Source organism: Passer montanus, unplaced genomic scaffold (genome assembly GCF_014805655.1).
Source record: "Passer montanus isolate IOZ18808 unplaced genomic scaffold, ASM1480565v1 scaffold55, whole genome shotgun sequence".
In the NCBI taxonomy this organism is placed as follows: domain Eukaryota; kingdom Metazoa; phylum Chordata; class Aves; order Passeriformes; family Passeridae; genus Passer; species Passer montanus.
The window spans coordinates 2,879,459-2,887,507 of NW_024370485.1; positions in this window are offsets into that span (position 1 = coordinate 2,879,459).

An 8,049-nucleotide genomic window follows, 5' to 3' on the forward strand; every position below is an offset into this window, starting at 1 on the left:
AAAAAACTGATTAAAAAAAAAAACAACAACAACGAAGGAACAAGCAGATAAGCAGACAAACAAGCGAGTGAACAAAAAAAAACTAACAAACGAAAAGGAAACATGAGGAAAGAGACAACAGTGAAAAAAATTCTTTAAAAAAAAAGCAAAAGAAAAAAGAAAAAAAAAGAAAATCCTTAAAACTGAGAGAAAGAGATTTAAAAAATAGAAATAAATTTAAAAGAAAATGCATGATTTCCCATGTACCATTATTTTAACATTTAATAAAAACAGATTAAAAAAACAAAAGGGAACCAAGAAATAACAAATGACAATAAATCAAATGGGAGGAAGAGGAGGAGGAGGCAGCTTTTTTAATTTTGGGAGGTTTTATTCTTTTATTTTATGGTTTGTTTCCCACTTACCTTTAACCCAGCACAGGCTTCTTGGGGGACAGGGGCTGGGGGTTTGGCTGCCAGTGACTTCGGTGTCCTTGGGCCAGTTATGGAGGATCCTGGGTGCCGGAGTTAGCCATGACCCACTCTGTTCCCCTGAGACCCACGGGGATCCACTCCATTCCCCTGGGATCCGTGGAGATCCGCTCATCCTCCACAGATCCATAGGGGTTTAAAGTGACCCTAGGGAGTGCAGGAGCTGATGCTGAGTCACCCCTCCACAGTGTCCCCAGGGGGTTCCCCACTTCCCCAGCCCTGGAGACCCTGGGGTTAACGGTGACAGTGCAAAAAACAAACAGACACAGTAAATAAAGACACACACGCAGAGACAAAAAAAAAAAAAGGACAAAAGAGGTTTCATAAAAATATAAAGTGGCAATTTTTTAATAAAACAACAGCTATAAATAAATGTAAATATAATAAGTGGATTTACTTGCAAGAAGAACAGATAGTATTTTTTTCTTTTAATTTTTGTTTTCTTCAGCTTTAAACTGTGAAAAAAAAAGAAAAGAGGCAGCAGGGAGCTGTGTGGGAGGCACAGGTAGAGGGTGGGGGGGGCTGGCAGAGGGCAGCTGGGGCTCCCATCCTTTCAGGGTGATGATGCTGTGGGGGGGACACACATGGGATGCTGTGGGGGGGACAGCACTCACGCACACGTGTGCCCACGCTCACACACCCTTGCCCTGGCGGGCGCATGCTCTCCTGTGAATGCTCCAGAGGCTCCCCAGGGTGGCCACGCACCCCTCAAATCTGCCCAGATCCCCTCTGGGTCACATCAGTAGGGCTGCAGCCATGCAGGGGCACGGTGAGGCCCAGCTGCCCCCTGAAATGGCTCCCGTGCTCGCCGGGGCCCAGCGAGCTCACCGTGAGCCCCGGCCGGGCCCAGGCTGCCTGGCCTCCATCCGCGCCGCCCGCCAGGCCCCACGGCAGCGAGCCCCCGAGCTCTGCCAGGGAGGGAGCCAGGCCAGCGGCTGTCCCCACGCCCAGCGGGTTGTGTCCTCCTCCCCAGCCCTCTCCTGCGGCCCCCGAGTGCCGCGGTGCCCGCCACAGCAGCAAGGCCAGGCCAGCTGGGTCCCCCCAGCCCCCGGGCCCCCTGGCCTGGCTGCCGCCCCCTCTCTCGCTGGCACCGGGGAAGGGGCCCCGGGGTGCCAGCTTTCCCTGCAGCTCCTCCACGGAAGCGGAGGGGAGGTGGCAGCAGGGGTGACGGGGTGCCTCTGTGACACCCGCAGACACCGGCCGGCCCGGGGCGAGGACAGGAGCCCTTCGGGGCTGCCCCCGAAAGCAGGAGCGCCCGGGGCAGGCACAGAGCCGAGAGTTGGCAGGATGGGGCCGCTGAGCCCTTCGGCAGCTCAGACCCACTTTTCGACTTTTTTCCCCGTCCCCATTCCTGCTGCTCCAGTTTTAGGAGCTGCGCAGTCCCCGCTCCAGTTCCCAGCGGGGGTTCTGCTTTAAAGCAGCCAGATGCTCCCCGCTCCCCCCGAGCCGCTGCTACCTCACCCCCCTTCCCCGCTCTGGGGTAGGGCGGGGGGCAGCAGAGGGACGGGCTCACCCCAAAACGGCACCACGGGGCAAGAGGCGGATGCGAGCGCCTCGGCTGGGTGTTCAGCCCCCACCCCGCTGCTGGCATCCCTTGCCGTGGCCCCCCAGCCCTTTCACAAGGATTCACAGGGGACATCCACCCCTCTCCAGAGTCCCCCGAGGAATAAGTTAAAGCCAGTTCCCCAGATTCCAGCGTAGAGGGAAGGTGGCGTTGGGGTTTCCATCCCCACCCAACACTGCTCGGAGCTGGGGAGCATTCACAGGGCCGAGCGCGCCCCGAGGCCTGGAGGGAAGGGGACAGTGCGGGAGGGCGCCGGGAGAGCGTGGGCAGGAGGCAAGGGCTGGAAGGGAAGAATCTTCCCCAGGGTGTTGCTCATGTCCAGCTCAAACCAGTACAAGAAACCAACCTCCATTTTCTTTATTTCGTGGGTTTTTTTCAGACTGTTAAAAAGAAAAAAATTTTAAAAAGAGAAAATGACAAAAAAAAAATCCTGGTACATGAAATAAAGATTTTTTTTTTATAACTTGGTCCTCGTTTATGTGGATTTATTGGGGGGTATTTGTAGGGCCAGCTCAAAACCCAGCAAGAGAATCTACTGCTGTGGACAATTTCGTCCTCATTGGAAATTCAGAGGATGGTCTTGCTTCAAGATAGTCTTCAAGACACAGGAATGGATGAGGCAAGAGGAGAGTGTTTTGCCACAACTCTTTATTTTAAGTAAGTGTGGGTAAACTTGAGTCATATGTGGGCTTTCTCTGCTGCCCTCCAAAACACCTGCTCCAGCCTCTCTTTATATTCCACCATCAATCCTCCTGTTCCATTCTTCCTGGGGTGAAGATACCACAAAGGCTGATGCTCCAATTCCTACTGAAAACAGTGGCTTTCACGGCAAACCAAGAATTGCCAGCAAGGTCAGAATTCATACACACAGGAGGGCTCAAAAAGGAAAAAGCGACTCCAGCATTGTTTTGGGGTTTTGTTCAGCTACTCATGGCAATTTCCTCAGTAGCTGGGTTGGCAGTGGGTGCCTGGTAGAAATTCTCAGGTAGGAGGTTGGAGAGGGGGAATAACTCACAGCTGGAGATGCAGACCCAGAAACAGGTAAGGTGGCAGCAGAGCAGGGAGGCGAGATCCCCACAAAGGAGACTAGGCACATCCCCTCACCTCCCACTCACCACTGGCAGCAAGGGTGTCACCAATGAGCTTCCCTTCACCCTGCACTGGGTTCTCACTTCCCGTGAGACCCTCCATGGCTTTCTGAAGCAGACCAGAATCCCCATCAGACTCCATGACCGCTAGCTCGGAGGGATGACGTGGAAGGACAGCCACCTGAGTGACAAAGCTGCTCTGTGTGTGACCCACAGCAGACAAGTGAGACCTCGAGCTGAATGAGCAGATCAGAGCAGGGCAGTTCATTTGGCAGCAGCAAGGAGGCACAGCTGGCTGGCTCCAGGAGCCCCAGCAGACACTGCTGGGTCACATTGTGATCACAGCACTGGCAGTTTTCCCTGCTGCCCAATGCACCTCACACGTGCTGATACCTGTGCTCAGCGCCAGTGGCTCCCCACTCTGGCCCTCACTGCACCCCCTCTAGCACAGCCTCCTCCAGCTCATCCCTCTTCTCTGGGCCCCTGGTAGCACCTAACAGCCACCCCAGCATTCCAGCTGGCAGGATGCTTCAGTGCCAAGGTAATTGGGGGCACCTGCCGACCCATTTCTGCTCCTCCTCCAGGGACCCTTCCCAGCAGCGTCCTCACCAAGAAGGAGGGCACAGGGAGGGGAGAGGCAGCAAAGCAGGCCAGCAGCCTGTCCGGGGGACACCAGGGAGCTCCCGGCCCTGCCACATGCACATCTAGGAGACACTTGTCTTCCCAGCTGTCTAGTGCACAGACCCCAAAACTTTCTCACCTCCTCCTCATCTCTTTGTCTGGTTCTGAAGCCTCCACCCATGCTGAGTGCTCCTGCTTGGGCATGGGTGGGATAAGCTGAAGGAACCTCCCTGTATATCCTCCATCCACCCTGTGATGTTTCCAATTCTGGCCTGTTTCAGAGCTTGGGGCAAGAGTGTGCTCCCTTATCCTCCTCAGTGCCAGTGAGGCACTGGGGAGATGTGGCTACACTTCCCATGCAATGTCCTGCCTGGAGTGAAGGGGGTGCACAGCTCTCCCCCTCCACACAACTCCATGAGGGGTGCACTTCCTCATAGGGTGCAGGTGCTTCTCCCCTTCTCTGTCTGGCTTTTATGGGATGAGGCAGCGAAGCAGCTCCGGCCTGAAATTAGGTGTGGGAAACGCTCTTCAGACTGCGCCAGCCTCCATGCCATAATAATTAGTACTAATATTCAGCACTTATACAGCACTTTTCATGTTCAAAGCACTTTGCAAACATTAACTAATTAATGTCATATTAAGTGATGTCTTAGAGGGGCAGCATCGAAAGCAAACGACTTGTGCGTGGGCAGAAGCTCTCATTCCCCATCTCTCCCCAGGCACGCTAACATTTAGGTAGGTGAGAGACCCTAATATGTTTTCCTGCTCCCCTCCTAGTTCTCAGTGCTCCCCATTCCACATGCTTGCTTCCTGTTTCCGGCTGCTGACTGTGTGCTCTGGCAGGCCCTGAGTATGCCAGGGGTGAGCAGGGCACCAGGGTCCTCTCCTCCACAGCACCGAGCCACTGAGGCCATAGGGAAGCTGAAGACTCGTGACTGAGAGGACAGTTAAAATATTTGGGTTGGAAAAGTTCCTGCCCCAGTCCCAAGCCCCAGCAGTGGGGAAGGAGAGACAGCAGGCCCCTCGCAACACAGCCAGAGTGGAGATGGAGCAGACAAAGTCTGGCCTGATGCCTTCAGCCAGGTCCCTGTCATGCCCCAGCCTCGTGACCTCTTTGGGGCCAATGGTCATTCCCTGCTTTCGGGTGCCAGAGGAAGGCAGTGTCTGGACTTGCACGGGGCTGATTTTGGACAGTGCCCCTCCAAACCTGAGGACACCCTCTCAACTGCTGGCCAGGAATGGGTAGAAGGCAGGCAGGGCATCTGCCAGAGAGCGTGCTGCCCTACTCAGACAGAGCAATTTGCAAGGATGGCTCTGGCAGAGAATCTCCAGAGGGCCTGCATTGCCCAAGGGACGCTGGCCTGCATTGGCAGTGCTGCCAAGTCTTCCATCCCATGGAGGCACAGCATGGCTGGAGAGGGGGCTCCCTTTGGGGGATGGTGTGGGGCAAGGGAGCACTTGCTGCTGAGTAACGCCCAGGCCCTCACGTGTGCGGGTCTGCTGTCAACATGTGCTTGCTGCTCCTCTGCTGCCTCTCTCATATGGACCACAGCCAGAGCTGGCTGCGTTTTGCTTCAGTGGGAGACGCTCTGAGAGCTCCTCATGTGGGGAAACCCAGATACTTGGCTATTAAATTAACGTCGGGCATTTAACTGCATCATTCAAATGGTTTAAACACCCAGGAGTGGTAATTAGTAATTATGGTTTGGTGAGGGAGGATATTAAGACCCAGGTATGGAGCCCAGTATTTTTCTCTGCAGATAATTTTTAGTGCCAGATGACTACAGAGAGAGGCCAAGCGTCAGACACGCAAGCCTGCTGTCTTGCTTGTGTGTGAGGACTGCCACGGGGGAAGGAGACAGCCACACAGCTCGCCTTTCAAAAGCCAAGCACCGAGGCCAAGGACACAGAAAGGTTTGGAAAGGAGAGCTGATGGAGGAGGAGGGTCTGTGAAGAGGTACAGTCAACATAACTAAAGCTGCTAGGTGAGAAAGGATGGCAAAGGACAGGCTGTCTGAATGTACTGGAAGTATCCCCAAAGGTAGAGGTGGGTCCAGACATCCTGACATCTCCTTCCCAGATGTCTTCCAGCTGCTGGGGCCTTCTCCCCTCATCTCCCCAGGCTCTTCTGGACACCTTCTGGAGAGACAGAAAGCAGAGGCAAGAGTTTTAGTACAGAAGAGTGGCAGACAGGGGATAAAATTTGAGTAGGACCTATGCAGATTAAGCAGATGTGAATTAAATGCCACCAGCCTCAGTTTTACCTCCAAGAGTGGGGAACAAGACACCCCTCAGGCTAAGCTGAGGCATGGAGCTGGAGCACACATGGGCTGCTGTGCAGTGTGCAGCTCCTCACCCAGACAGGGCAATTACAGAACCTCTGATCAAGCCGAGCATACCTGTACCACAGTTTGCTGGCTCCACAGAGCTCCAGAGTAGCTGTGCAACCAAGATGCCCCATGGAGATGAGAAACTGCCCTCAAGAGAGGGAACAGGGCCCTGCCACCCGGACATGGTCATAAAAAGACCTTTAGCTGGGCATCTGTGCCCACAAGGGTAGGGAGGACATCTGTGACATGCCAGCATCCATGGTGGCTACACCTTACTAAAGCCATCAACCACTGGCTGGTAGAGGGGTGCTGAGGAGCTGCCAGACATGGAGCTGCACCAAGGACACAGCCAGAGGATCCAGGACACCCCAATGGGCCATGCTGCTTCCCACGACTGCAGCAGCAAAAATTGGGCGACTGCCTCCATCTTCCTGGCTGCAAATCCCAGCTTTGACCTGGCTCTGGCAGAGCCAACACAGACGTGAACCATTCTGGCAGAGTGTTGTCACTTGTACCAATTTTACACCGTGGAGAGGAGTAACGCGCGAATGACGCCAAACCCCGCTGGCCTCATTTCGCTTGCCCTTTATTGAAACCTCCAGGCCTTGCACCCTGGGCTCGGAGCGACGAGGGTGCCGCGGCTCATGGACGCGATGAGGGCCGGGCCTCGGCGCCTCGGCGCGCTCGGCAGCGGTCAGCTCCTGACATTGCGGAGGCCCGCAGCGGAGGAGCCGGCTGGCCGACACCCGCGGCTTCAGCAAAGGGGTCAAGATACTGTGGGCTGAGTCCCAGAAACAGATCCACAAGGGCAAAGCACTGGGCTCGAGAAAGGGTTTTCTCTGCTGCTGCTCCTCCTGCTGCTCCTGATCCCCTCGGGGATGGAAAAAACAAGGGACTTTGCTCTCTAGGGACCCGTCAATCAGATCTGCCAGCACCGTTTAATTTGCTGCATTTATGCCTGCCAGGAGCGCCGGCCGGGCTGCCTGTTCCTGAGCAGGCAGTGCCATCCCGTGGGACGAGCTCGGCACAGCAGCGGAGCCTCACAGCCGCTCTGTGCGGGAGCAGCCCCACAGCTTCCAGGGAAGATGCAGCGCTGGGACCCTGCCCCGTGTCCCCCTGGTGCACAGGGGTAGCCAGCAGACTTTTCCACTCTTCCAGGGCTCCTCACTAGCTGCTTTCCCTCATTCCCCCTTTCCTGACAGCATCTTAGAGGGGACACAAGGACATAATTTACATGGGGGAGTTCAGCTTAGACCTACCTGTGATGGGCTCCAGCCAGCACAGGGGCAGGTATTATTTCAGGAGGGGAGGGCAGATAACAATGCTCTTACTGTGAGTTTGGCATGGCCATGAGGTTGGAGGCAGCATGGCCCAGGAAGCTGCTTATCATCAGCATGTCCCCCCACTTCTCCTACTCTAAAATCTGCAGCTCTGATGGGTGCCTGGCCAGGGATCACCTAGGAGTGTTTAATGGGGTAATACTTCATGCATGCAGAGAAAAGAATAATTCCACAAAGCATTTCCAAGGCCATGGAGCCCCATGGCTGCCCCATGTTTCCTTCTGCCCTTGCTACTCTCCCTGAAGTACCTGGTGCTGCTTGTGGATACTTTGGGGAAAAAGAGGTGAAGGGAAGGTTCCTTCCCAGCCCACATCCCTTCCCATCCCCTACAGCAAGGGCCAAATGCAAAGCCTGGGTCTGACCTTGGGAGTCAGCTGTGACCTTGGGAAGTGCCTGATCCAGAGGAACAGGCTGCAGACAGGGAAAAGGAGAGAAAGAAAGACCTTGGACTGCTGCAGTGGGAGCTTTCTGGAGCAAGGCTGAGAGTGCGCATCCGTCCCAGCTGCCTCGGGGTACCTGACGCCCGATGGGGGACATACGCAGCACAGCTTTGCCAGAAGGGACAAAAGCACCCGGCTGACTCCTCCAAAGACAGAAGAGAGCAGATGGCGCTGAAATCTGCTCAAGAGGAGAGGA